The following is a 14,952-nucleotide window of genomic DNA, read 5'->3' as shown; positions in this document are numbered from 1 at the left end:
AAAAGGTGGATTTTAGCGGAATTTGCATACTTTAGCAGGGAAGCTGTTAGCATTGGTTAACCCTTATGGTTATAACATTAGACATAGTGACATGTTTAAGCATTTATTTCATATTTATATGTCGATCAGCTCTGACATTTATTTCAGACCTGCTCTAACATGACATGAATAATAATATAGCTTCAGATTATTTTAGACAGAAAAATAAAAAACGTCAGAGCGTGACCTTTTTACATTAAAGGTATATTCAGTGATTTGACTTAATTCAAATATTACTTATTTTTTTCTGGATAATTCTCCCTACTATAGAGTGTGCTGACCATATAAGGAGTTCCTCCCTGTCCCCAGTGAGCCCCTGGGGTCAAAAAACCCTAGTTTCAGTTTGGGCTTTGGGTGGCAAAGCCTTCATCCAATCAGGATGAGAGGGGCCTTCCTCCAATCATGATCGAGTGGGGGCGGGCCTTGGTGCACATGCTGTTGGCCTGTTGCACTTCCCCCCACTGTAGAGCGTGCATGTGCACATTTTGTTACCGGGGCGGACTGGGTGGTTTTCCAAATCACCCAAATCACTGAATGCTCCTTTAAAGTCACGCCATGACGTAATATTAATCCTATATTACGTCAATATCTGAGGTAATCCAAGTCTCTGCCAGACGTCAAGGGGCGAGGTAATAATAATGAGACAATGTGTATATTATTACAATGGGGGTTATCATGTTATCATTATCATCAGTATGCAGTTACTCTTATATTTTATGCAGTTATCATCATGTTACTCACCGGAATAGATGAACGGAAAGTTTATTTCTCCAGAAGATCAGCAAATATACGGTTTACAGAAAAATGATTAAAAGAAAAAACAAAATGGTAGAAAAATAGAGGTTACAGGAATATCCAGAGTGGGAAGAAACTATACGTATAGCAACAAATAGAGAAAAAGATGACTAAAATCAAGTCTAAGGGGGGAAAAAACTGCTCTCCCAGGAGGACACTGCTAGAATAAAAGAAAAGGTCCTTTCCTGCTACAACCTCCGGTGTCCTCAAATACCCCCATCTTTCACCCCCCCTCTCTTATCCTTATCCTGATTGATTATTTCTTGGGCATGCCCTCAAACTTTGTTATTATAAACACTTCAAAATGTTAAACCTTCTCCAAAATGTATTACCCGCCTATTCACCTCCCACCTTTCAATAACATGAGTCAGAAACCCCTAGTACACACATTTTAACATACTCCTAACATACTCATTTAGAAGTCTTATTATACAGACTATTTACTTAAAACTACTCACTACTCTACTTTTTTTGGCAGGGAGGCGAAAAGATCTTCTTTTTGTAATCTTTTAAGCCATTCAAAAATACAAAACAATTAATAAGAATCCGTACATGAATAACTGTTCATGAATAATCTTTGCTACCTTTGTGTACATAGAAAGATAGCAAAGCTATCAACACTCACATCAACACACCGCTGGTAAGTAGGCAGGCTAGAACTGTGTCCCTTAGTCCTGTTGATTCCCTTAGTTCACATCAAATATGCTACTAATAATCTAATCTAACATTGAGTCGTGGCACTTGCAGAGACCTGCCCTTGGCAACACCCCACATCCTGCCTCTTATTTGTATGTATTTGAATGCGTTTATATGAGTCATGATGACAAAGTCAACAGTGTGTATATCCGTAGACTGTTTCGCCAGCAGCTGGTGTGTGATTCTGATATGTCATCTCTGCGTGTGTGTTGACACTACACACACCTCACAGAATAACTGTGAGGTGGAGGTGCGAGGGGTGCGCTGCCCGGAGCAGTGCGGTAACCAGGTATTCGCGTCTGGGATAAAAAAAAGGGAGCAAGGAAGCTTTGAGAAGGAAAGGAAATGGTCACGTGACTGGGCTGCGCCATGACACTTTCATGGGAGCCAAAACTCCAATGAGTACATGGCAGTGAATAGAGCCGGCTGGACCAGCTCATAACAAACATTATTTATGAACAATTGAGACCTTTGTCATATAATCGGTTCAGTTATATAAAAGAAGACATATAGGTTGTTTTCTAATCACTTTTCGATTTGCACATTTATTGGAGGATCTAAACAGCAGGTATTGTTTCTGGCTCGGAGGTATCGCGATATTTGACTGACAGACAGGAAACGGTGGGAAGTCTCGCAATACTTGGTACGTTCAGAAAGGTGCTTTTAATTGTGCTCTTTAGATACCATACCTCTATAAAATTACAGTTTACACATCGAAAAGCAACACAGCAGACAATAATGTGTTACATGTCTTCTGTTATTTTCCAGAAGCGATTACTTTATAAAAGGTCTCAGTCATTCAGAACTAGTGTTTGTTCATGAGCTGGTCACTGAGCTCTCATTGACTCCAGTGCATTCTGCAACTTCCGGGTGTAGTTTGGCTCCCATGAAAGCATCCATGAAAGTGTCATGGCGCAGCCCAGTCACGTGACAATTTCCTTTCCTTCTCAAAGCTTCCTTGAAAGGGACCAGGAAGTATAAAGCGCACCGGAATACCTGGGCCCAATCCCAATCCACTCCCTTGCTGACTCAATGAGCCCTCACTGACTTAGCTGCGCGTTCATGTGAAGTCTGCGAGGGCTTGAGGGATGTCCCATTTGAAATCGGTAAGTCAGTGAGGGCTCAGCCCCGCCCCTTTATGTGCCCTTTTCCATAGTCAGCATCGATGCTGACTTTAGCTGACTTTGGCAAAGAAATTACCCACAGTTCATAGCGTTACCAGGGGAATGAGGGGGATCCTCCGAACGTTAATCATTTAAGTATGCAAATTAGTTATGTACCGCGGTTAGAATGTCAACAAACACAATAGTGCTTTCTCACTGTTCTCAAAGGGAGACGGAATGGAAGGATAGGCTATATATTTAATAACAATAATAATAATAAGGGAAACATGATGAGAAATGACTAATGAGCAAAGTAAAATAATATGGAAATGCAATTTATGATGATTATTATATATGAATATTACAACCCCTATCACACAGGAAAGTGTATTTATGAAACTAATAATAAAACGACATAAATAGACATGATAGACATGTCATGCATGAAGGCACTGGCTGTGAATAAGGACAGGTTTTATAAAGTGATGCAAAGTGTCATGAATGGCGGACTCATCTTCAAAGTGCTGTCCCATTCCTTTCACAACAATTTGGAGCCCTTGCAGCCTCTCACCCTCAAGCACTTATACAGCTGACGTCACTAAAGTCAATGAGGGTTCAGGGCTCAGGGCTTGAGGGAGGCAATTGGGATTGGGCCCTGGTTTCCATACTGTTACAACCGTATCATCCGTATGGAAAAAGGGGCAGAAGAACTGGGAGGCGGAGGCGCGGGGGGTGCGCTGCCCGGAGCAGTGTGGTAACCACGTCTTCGCATCCCAGACAGCTTTGCGCTAGATTTAAGATGGCGGTATCCACGAAACGGGCTATGGACAAGCGCACTAGCAGATGTTTGATCAAAATAAACTTGAAACATTATTGTACTGTAAAAAGGCTTTTTATCCTAGTAGTAGGCCTATTAGTTTACTATAATTAGTATGGTATATTGTTGTTGCACAGCCCCTGATGTTATTTCTTTAAGTGTTAAGTATTTTTGTTGAATTCCTGATAATACTGATGATGAAAACTGTAGACCAGGGGTGGGCAACTTTGACGATGGAGAGGGCCACTATATTTCCACACTCACTCCCTAGGGCTGTTTTTGAATTGGAATCCTGAAAATTAACATTTTTATGTAATTTCAAATGCCTTTAATTATACGTGTGTTGAGCATTGAGCTACTAATTTAGACTGCAGTAATTAAAGCGGGTCATGTTTGCATGTTGTGGAATTGTAAACAGCTGAAACCAATATTATATCAGTATTCTGACATTAACCTGAGGGCCGCATTAAGTGAAGGTGGGGGCCGCATGTGGCCCCCGGGCCGCCAGTTGCCCACCCCTGCTGTAGACCATCACTGTAATAGCACCCGACGAGGGCATAAATAAATATGGAGACGGACACACGATAATTAACACAAACACTTTATTTATTAGAACACCCAAATCAAATCAATACAGCGTATGTGTTCAATTATGGGTCCATTTGGTTTCATTGTACACTCTCAAAGCGTGTTTTTAGAAAGCAGCGCTGCCGGCAGCGCTGTCACAGGGCACCGCCTTCTTTGACTATTTTTGGCATTGACAACAACGAGCTCTGACCAATCAGAGGCAGGCGGGGCGTTACCAAGGACGGACGTCCAACGGACATAGTATTGAATCATGCGCGGCACTTCGCCTAAAAGGCCTCAAGGTTCTTCCCCCTCCCCTCACTCCCCATAGCCATAAAGCACTTCTCCCCCTATTAACATTTGTTACATAACCTGTGTGCATGCGTGTGTGCGTGTTTTGTTTTTGTTTTTCGCTGTCATTGGCTGTGCTTTCAGCATTTTGCTATTATGTGATATGCATGCCCAGATTAACCCTTCGTGGTGCCCAGTGCTACAACCCGTGTTGGTTGCCTTTTGTCTCTTTCTAATCACAGGCAGCTATATTATCTCATCACAGGTTTAAAGGTGTAAGTAAGTGTATGGCTGAAGTCCTTTTTCGTACATGCTGCATTCAGTAAATAATAATAATAATAATAAAAAGACTAAACACGTGTCAACATGTCTTGAAAACGTAATATATAAAACGAAAAAGCCTGGCAGTGCACAAACGCAGCGAGAAATATATCTGGCAGTGAATGGGTTTTAAGGGGTTCTGCTTGGACTGAAAAACTTAGAAAACCCCTGCTTTAAACAACATGCCCTGGTGCAGCTACCAAGATCTGGAGGTTAACTGTCTGGTGCTACCAGGAACAGGAGGCTAACAGCACTGACGCAACCAGAAGCAGGAGGCTTGTAAGACTTGTAAGGTTAACAGCGGTGACTGTAGGATCGATAGTATAGAGAGCAATAGTTTTGACACATGCTCTTTGTGGCACAGCCGATCCTGGTCTCATTTTGGACCTTATGTTCCACCACTGTGAACACAAAAACACATATTACTGTCTGCACGTGTAATACTTTCACAAGAATACAAATACAAACAACTTTTTCAGCTGAGGAATGTGAAATTTGTACATCAGCTATTTTCGGGCGCAACCCAGCACTCTTTAGCCAGTGGAGATGTGGTGTACGACATTGGATTTCTAAACACATTATTTCAACGCAAAATGCTGTGTTCAAGTTCAGGAGACTTCAGGGGAAAAAAAGGAATTCTCCTGCTGCATGCCTTCCAGCACAGCATGCAAAGGAGTGGCATTTACATTTCTTTCACCATAGTAAATGCTGCATTCATGGTCTGGAGAGGGCAGTAGTTTTACAGACGGGTAAAGGAGAAGGGCTGAAGCCCCCTTTGATGTCTGTGTGCACGTCCCTGCATATATGTCTTCTGAAGCCACATGGCTTCTCATTACCTGAGATGCAGCGGTCCTGATCGCCACACACGATAAAGACGTCTGCGTGTCACTGCAGTTCTGTGGATTTGTGCACGTGTAGCACGTCCTACCATTCCCAACCAAGTTGCTGTGATTATCTGTAAAGGTTTACATTTTTATATCATTATTTAAAAATGTCTGTCTTCTCTCTGCATCAGGCACCAGTGAGAATGTGTAGACCTACAGGTCTTGAAAACAATGAAAGGCAGACAATGTTGCCATACTGTCTAAATGGGAAAACACGTTTTTATTTAGGACTCAGAATTTCCCTGGAATGGCTATGATTTTATTTTAAAGACATAATTTAGTTTGTTCAAGACAGGAAATTAAAATGTAATATTTTGTTTACAAAACATTCTGTGTTGCAGATTAAAAAAAATGATGGATGGAGGACAACAAAAAACAAAGCTTGCTGGAATCTGTATAATGTTAAATTTCAGTAGATATGTTTAAAATATCCCATCAAGTATGAAGAATTAACAACAAACATATTCTCCTTCACACTGCACATTGGCTAATCAGACACCACAGGTGGTATATGTACGTATACTTACATGTGTACTTACCATCTGTATACACTATACAGTAGTTAACATTGCAGAGGTTGGTGGGACAACACATGGTGTTCTCATAAAAGAGTTTGTTTCCAAAGTAGCCTACACTGTGTCATTAACGCACTGATCAGCTGGCAAACAGTTCTTCATGTCATACACCACAGTGTCTGACAGTTGCACTGAAAACACACACAATATTAGATCCAACCAAATAATGCCTTCATCATATACAGTATACACTAGAAGATCTGCTCAAGATAACTTAAAGGTGACTTTCAGAGTTTTATCTTACAAGATAAAAGCACAGACTCATGGGGCCGTATCTTACCTTACCCCTTATTGAAAAACATTTTAAAATAGTTCAAATAGCTACAAGCGCACAACGATGTCGATAGAGCAAACTATTTTTAAATGTTCCACTTGGAATTTCCAGAATGGAATTTCAAGTAGCCTACTGTACTTTTAGGCAGACATAGCAGAGTTACAGGAAATCGGTACTACACACACACACACACACACACACACACACACACACACACACACACACACACACACAGCGGCCTTGTACACATGTGTATACACATTTGACATAACACAGGACAAATACATAAAATACAGTGACATGCATAGAAACATAAGGGCAGAGAGAAATTAAAGTTGTATCATCTGAGTACTTTAGAATGTACACGCTCAACCTCCTTATTTACTCTGTGTTGGTGCAGTCCATGATCACTGGAACTATCTAGAAGAGATTCCATGTCAATTGCACGCTGCCTTCAGGATTTGAGTCATTTTCAAAAATACACCTGTTGGTGGCGCTATAAGTCTGTGAAAGATTTCACAGACTCCAGGTCTCCAGCTAAATCTTTAACTCTAACAAGTACTGTACTTTTAGGCAGACATAGAATAGTACAACAATAGTACAACAACAACAACAACTCATTTCAGTAATTGAGGAATGGAACACCTTTCCAGAATGGAATTTCAAGTAGGCCTACTGTACTTGTAGGCAGACATAACAGAATAGTACAACAACAACTAATTTCAGTAACAATGGAGGAATGGAACACCTTTCCAGAATGGAATTTCCAGAACAATGGAGGGGGGTGAGCCATTCATTATCCATGCATCATTTTCATTTGACCAACAACAACAACAAACTGGTTCTAAATGTTCTCCTTTGACAAACAACATTGATTCTAAATGTTCTAATATGAGAAATAAGGTAAAATAAACATGAAATAAACATGGGGCGAGATATCCGTGCTTTGGGGCGAGATATCCACGCTGTGGGGCGAGATATCCACGCTTTGGGGGCGAGCTATATCCACGGCTTGGGGCGAGCCGTCTTCACTTTTCGCGGGGGCGAGTTGGCAAAGGGGCGAGATGACCTGTTACCCTCTGGGAATATGGCCAGGGATTGTTTCTAAAACGGTGGACGAAAATATCCGTTTTGCAAAAGATCCAGAGTAGTGTGGCCTGGGCCTAAGTCCCCTAGGCCTAGCCTATCCCTGTGCTGATTACCAGTTGTGTTCACCTGTATAAACCGTCAGTTCCTTAATTGTGTTGTCCCTGCCAGATGTTAGATGTTGTTAGTGTTCCGTTTGGCCGTGTCTTCCTCAAGTTTAGGCTATAGCCCATACTTACCTATATTGAAAATAAATTCTTGTGTCAGCATCAACATCTGAAAGACAAATACAAATGCATTCCTATCAGCAATCAGTCATCGTAATAGATGAGAATATGGAAATGTTTTTATTTATTTAAACTACTAATATTACACAGCATTAAATATACGCTTCCCTTTCTGTGACTATAGTGCCTAGTTTTGCTACCATCCACCATAACAATGAAAGAAAATAAATCACAACAAAAAGCAATGTTGCAATTAAGTCCTTTACATGTTCTTTTTCAGGATTGATTTATTGATTGATTTATTAACAGTTTGCAGAATTATACAGTACATTTCAAGTACAACTCAATACAATAAACTGTTAACTGTGAGTGGACGACACCAGAAAAAGCATTACACTTGTTTACAATAGGGCCCACCATTTTCAATTCATCAAAACATTAAGAGACGTACACAACTATAGTCAAAACAGGAAATCATCATATAGGAGGTAAAAAGGGAAAATAAACATATACAGTGAGGGGGAAAAGGGGGTGGGTGGGGGATTCAGATTTTACGGGGGCCAGTTTCGAATTACAGCCGTCCGTAGGTGCCCTTTGAGAGCAGTTTTGAAGGAGTCAAGAGATTTGCATGTCTTAATGACTGTTGGTAAAGCGTTCCACATTTTGGTGGCATAGGAGCCACCAAGGAAGCTACGGACTGTATACTGTATGACAGATGACTCTATGACCACACAAAATATATTTGAACTTGCTGTAATAATTATGCACAGACGCACTAGATCAATAGTGTTATTTGTGTAAGTGTGATGTGTCAATGTGCTGTAGTGTTTTCAGAGCACCAGTAGAGGGCAGTCTAAGTTTATTATTATTCTGAAATGAAAACTATTTGACCGAAAATGTCTGTCTGCATATCATAATGATCTGTTTGTTATTCATCTCTATTTCATACTTTAGATACATTATTATTATTATTATTGTGTGTGTGTGTGTGTGTGTGTGTGTGTGTGTGTGTGTGTGTGTGTGTGTGTGTGTGTGTGTGTGTGTGTGTGTGTGTGTGTGTGTGTGTGTGTGTGTGTGTGTGTGTGTGTGTGTGTGTGTGTGTGTGTGTGTGTGTGTGTGTGTGTGTGTGTGAAAAAAATCCCAAAAAGGTAGCGCATCTAAAAATTCTAAGAAATGGAGGACACAGTACTCACATTTCCACTTTTTTATTTCGTTTCGGCTAGCTTTCATCAGAGCATTCAGTAAATTCAACTCATTTCATACAAAGGGTCAGAGTTCACCTACAGTAGGCTACAGCTGATATCCCAGGTCAATCACCAAGGTCCAATCACTTGTATGTGAAAACAAACACTGATTTGAATAATTAGTTTACAGGCAATTTGAAGAAATAAATTAGACATCCAGCAAACATCAAAGGTATCAAAGTCTTAACCCAAAAAGCAGTTTAAGCGCCTATAGTCATCATTCAGTCCATTGGGTGTCATAGTATTGAGTGTATACTGCATTTCTCTTTGGGCCAGATTCTTTACAATATTACCCTCTCATATGGGCATCTCAATTCTCTCAATCTCACAGAATTCTTATGAAGAGGGTGAACTTTGCTTCAGCATAATGTTTTGCAATTTGTTTTTGTATGCGATTTGTATCAAGATACTTTCATATTTTATAACTTTATACTTGACTCTACACAGTTAAGTTGAATACACTTTACAAAACTGATGTATTGTACTTTTAACAGTATACCACAACGTGCACAAATAACACAAATGTCCCCACAAGCTTCATAGTCGAAACCTTTGTGAACTTTGGTCTTTGTGGTTAAACTCTTGACATGAGTACTTTGTGACAGGGCTGTTATAATTACAGCTTTTCTTTCTGAGTATATGTCAGAGACAGATGTCTTTGGTAAATTACTTGTCTGAGAGACCGCATGTGTTCCGTTGCTAGAGGTATATTTTAGTTTCACATGTATGGCTGACAGCAAGCCCAGGTAAAAGGTGTGTGTGTGTGACGCCTCTGACTGTCAAAGAAGATACTTCAACACACACGCACACACACACTCACACACACACACACACACACACTCACAGATTCGGGTGATGTCATAAGAGGTGTGTTGAAATGTCACCTTGTCCAATTTCTCAACTCACTATGTAATTAATGCTGTAGATAGACCTGTGTGTGTGTGTGTGTGTGTGTGTGTGTGTGTGTGTGTGTGTGTGTGTGTGTGTGTGTGTGTGTGTGTGTGTGTGTGTGTGTGTGTGTGCGTCTGTCTGTAAAGTGTGTGTGCCACGTGTGTGTGTTTGCGTGCATGTGTGCGTGCGTGTGTGTGTGGACTGACTGGCTCTATAATTAATGTTCTGATATAGATGGAACTGTTATCTGACTATAATTACTCCATACTGCAGGTCTGCACTGCTTAACACAGGCTATGCATTCGATCTGTGTTAAGGTTTTAGTGTGTGTGTGTGTGTGTGTGTGTGTGTGTGTGTGTGTGTGTGTGTGTGTGTGTGTGTGTGTGTGTGTGTGTGTGTGTGTGTGTGTGTGTGTGTGTGTGTGTGTGTGTGTGTGTGTGTGTGTGTCATAGAAATTATTGACATATTTAATGATTTTCAACACTCAAAATAGTTTTAAGAATCACACCAGTGTGAACTGAGCGGTGCAACTACATTTATTGTTATAGTCACTGTCTGTTCAGTTTTATCTTTTAAGGACCTAGAGCGAGTGATACACGCTTTTGATTATTGTAATGCCCTCTATGCCGGCATCACCCAAGCCTCCCTCTCCCGCCTTCAACTTGTTCAGAATGCTGCCGCGCGACTTTTAACGGGAACCCGAAAATATGAACATATAACTCCCGTTTTAGCTGCACTCCACTGGCTCCCAGTACGTTTTAGAATCCATTTTAAGATTGTATTGTTTGTTTTTAAATGGATCAGCGCCATGTAGTTTATGTTTCCGATCTCCTAAAACCCTATATATGTTCCATCTAGATCACTGAGGTCAGCTAATCAAATGCTCCTTGTCATCCCTAAGGCAAGGTGTGAGAGAAGAGGGCACCGAGCCTTTTCAGTCATTGCTCCTAAACTGTGGAACCAGCTTCCTAGCCGTGTCAGGCTGGCTCCAACACTACCTGTTTTTAAAACACATCTTAAAACTCATTTCTATTCCCTGGCTTTTAAACCGTGATTAATGTGTACTCCTGAGTGTTTGATTTTATTGTATATGTTTTTAGTACTGTATTGTATTGTGTTTTATTACTGCTTTGCCTGATTGTACAGCACTTTGGTCAACTTTGTTGTTTTAAATGTGCTCTATAAATAAAGTTGGATTGGATTGTACTGTGCTCTGTACTGTACTTCTAAATCTTTGAGAAATGACAGAGTTACGTGTGGGGGTCTCCGGGGGCTCCCCGGAACATCCAGACCCCCAGGAACACGCCCAGGGGGCCGTCACGGTTCCGGCGAGCCGTCCCGCGTCCGAAATGGTCGAGAAATGAGTTACCGCGTTGCAGCTTTTCGTGCTCGGACAGACACAAGGTTAGGACACGTATACATACATACATGTATACATATATAGGGACACACATAGCTGCGTAATTGAGCGGAGGCACCACTCAAAAACAGCCGATAGACAAGCCCACAGCGCTTCGCATCTTGACGCGTTGTAAGCTTGTAGATCTACTATTTCCACTATTTGGGGAAAAGTTTTGAAAATGCATTCCAACATGGAAGCAATTATGACACTTCTGCTAAAATAATTGCTATTAGCTCAAATAATTGCGATTAGTCGATCATGTAATAATTATGACCGTATAGGCTTACCTCTTACAGTTAGTTACACTCTGACTGGTTTCAGAAAGTCCCATGATGTTGCCGTGACGAGTGTGCGTGCATATGTATGTACCCTACCGTATATATTTGTGTGTCACCTTGTCTTAGCTCCCTGAATGTAATTACAGTTGTAAAGCCAAGCTGGTATAATTACTGTATATGTATGGTCTGAACAAGCACTGAGGGACCATAGGCCTTCTATACTGTAAACCCTTGGTAAGATGATTGGAGATAGAAGGGGGGCATTATTTTTTGTGTACTGAGTTGAGTGTACCGTATATATATGTTTTATTTACAGAAGTCATGTGTGTACGACGGTCCGACGTATCTGTTATCTGTGGTCCTTTGGGTGTACAGTACTGTGCTGTAAACGTGTGCTGGCCATAACAACACCACATGTTGAACCTTAGAATGACGACGCTATTAAGGGCTTGTTGAGTTGATGACACTTCAGTATTCTGAATATAACTCCAGGCTTTAGAAAAAAATCAGCTCAGTGGCCTTGTGGTTAGAGTGTCCGCCCTGAGACTGGGAGGTCGGGGTTCAATCCTCGGCCCATCTAAAAATGGGACCCAGTGCCTCCCTGCTTGACACTCAGCATCAAAGGGTTGGATTGGGGGTAAGTCCCTGCGACATACTATAGCATCATGTCCAGGGGGTGTAATTGTACAAGCTGCCTCACGCTACAGAAACAGGAGATGGGCTCCTGCCCTATGGGCCTCATGGCTCGGCAAGGCTACTTACTTACTTTATGTGTGCAATAGTCCTCTAGATCTCTGACAGAGTGTCCACACTGTGCGGCATGCCGGTGGGTTGTTATCGGCATGCCGACCATGTGTTTATGATTACAACATACAGAAGGCCTACCGAGCCTCCTCTATTTCTCACTTCTGGACTAATAGTGGCGTCCTTCACTCAAAAAGGAGTATTTTTTTAAAAGTGTTTTAAACTAGTGCATGCGTTGTCTCACGTCACACCGCTGCTACTCAAAATTGAAGTAAGGTGGCCATCAGTATTATTCATTTATTTTATCAGTCAAAGGTATGCGTGCACCAAGCAGACTACCCTCAACGTTCAGAACGCGTGCTGTTGTAGACTCAGTGTGTTTAATTTAGGCTGTGTCTGTTTTGTCTTGTCTTGTCAGTTTTCTCACTAGTGTTGTTAACACTTAGTCCACCGTTGGCGTAGATCTACAGCAATTAATGGCAATAGCTCTACGGCAATTGGTCTTTTATAGTGCTTTTGATTGATCAAGTCATAATGATACTCACGTTAGCATCAGGTTGCTAGCAATAACACTGGATCGCGCCATCTTGCTCGCCGTGCCGATAAACACCAATTCTATCTGTTTCTTTCAATCGCCTGTATCTCCTATTCCTTGTCCCAGATGGCATTTTTGGTCAAAACAAGGTTTATTCCACGGCCCAGAACCGACGATGCATCATTTTAAACATGGAATGAGGTTGCATCGTCATACACCCCAACATAAGATCGTAACATCCGGTCTAGATTTTTGGCTCTTCAAAATAAGAGCTGAACAGGGAAAAATGCTGGCATGAATTATTAACATTTTCAAGTCAAGCCAAATTGACATGCATTTGGCATTTTGACCTCTATTTGAAAATAGTGTGTCCCAGAGACCCCCATAAAGAGAAAATGTATATTTGTAAAATTTAAAGGACCCTACTTTGAGAACCATGTCGTGTAGATAATATCAGCCCTCATGTGGACATTTTGATTGTTGACGAGAGTCTCTCTGGAGGAAAAGAGAGGAAAAAAGAGAAAGTCAATGTTTCGGTACTTTTTACAGTGCGAAAAGGTCAGGTCATAAAGATGAGCGGAGAGGAGAGAAGAGGCAGGTGACGTGACAAGCAGCTGGCATTGAGCCAAGTGTAATTACAGGGCTGAGGAGACGGAGGGTTGTTTGTTGGAGCAGTAATTAGACTCTAGACCCCCCCCCCCCCCCCCCATCCCTCATTCGCTGAGTGTTTTGACAAAGGCTGTTAGGACCAAAGACCATTTACTGACAGAGACAGACAGAGGGATGAAAAAGGACACAATGACACATGGAGAGCAAAACAATCTCTCTCCTGTTGCATCTCTCTCTCTCGCTCTCTCTCTCTCTCTCTCTCTCTCTCGCGCTCTCTCTCTCTCTCCCTCTCTCTCTCTCTCGCTCTCTCTCTCTCTCTCTCTCTCGCTCTCTCTCTCTCGCTCTCTCTTGCTCTCTCGCTCTCTCGCTCTCTCTCTCTCTCTCTCTCTCTCTCGCTCTCTGTCTCCCTCTCTCTCTCTCGCTATCTCTCTCTCTCTCTCTCTCTCTCTCTCTCTCTCTCTCGCTCTCTCTCTCTCTCTCTCGCTCTCTCTCGCTCTCTCTCTCTCCCATCATCTATTTTGTCGGTCTTATTATACCTCCATACCTCCATGCCAGGGGCCTAGTCTACTGTGTGAGTGTGTCCAGCTAATCTTGCAACTATTTCACCAAATCAAGCACACCGGCACTAAGTGAAGGAAATCAATTCCTGGATATATCCTCCAATTCTATCAACGACAACTATACTGTATGTTTGTTGTAAACTGTAAAGCATTTCATTATATGGTTATTTCCCCAGAAGGAGCATGTGAATGATGCTAATTAGCTAATTAGTATCAGCCTGAAGGTGTTGACCAGCTGGTCTCTGAATGCTCCTATCATGTTAACATTATTGGGGGACAGCGGGGTAGGCGAGCTCCTCTCCACACAGCGGGTTGACATCCTCCCCCTGAGGTTGTTGAAGGACGTGCAGAGAGTGTTAGAGAGGCAGGGGCTGAAATCTCGTAAGAGGGCACTTTTGAACAAAAACAGCGAAAATAGCAGATCTACAAGCTCACAACACGTCGCGCTGCGACGCGGTGAGAGCTTGTAGATCAGCTATTTTCGGGGCACAACCCCAGCACTCTTTATCTACTGGAGATGCGGTGTAACGACATGGATTTCGAAAAACAAATTTGTTCAACGCAAAATTGTGCGTTCCAAGTTCAGGAGACATCGGAAAAAAGCTATTCTCCTGAACGCTGCCTCCTGGCATGGATGGAAGGAAAGGAGTGGCATTTGCATTTCTTCCACTATAGTAAATGGACTATTGATTGGTATTCTGTAGGTGTGGTACTATGGGGGTGAGATACTGACCTATACCAGTATAGGTGTTATTCTGTGTTGATGATGGCAACAGTTTCGATGGAGGCACGGCATTAATAGCACTTTGGGGGAAAACACGCTCCCCACGACATGATTTACGATTCTGTGTCTGCATTGTAACTCGGACGGCGGTGAGTTAATTGGCTCAAGCAGACTTCACAACGTTCGGCACGGCGACTCACTCGCTTTAGCTCGCTCGCGGTGCCTCTCTCGCGGCTCAAGTTCGCATGTGATGGCCTAGGCGTTCAACGCCTAGTTCAAGAGTCGGATGG

The sequence above is a fragment of the Electrona antarctica genome, assembly GCF_951216825.1.
Source record: "Electrona antarctica genome assembly, chromosome: 5".
Taxonomy (NCBI): Eukaryota; Metazoa; Chordata; class Actinopteri; order Myctophiformes; family Myctophidae; genus Electrona; species Electrona antarctica.
Note: the sequence above shows the minus strand (reverse complement) of the source record.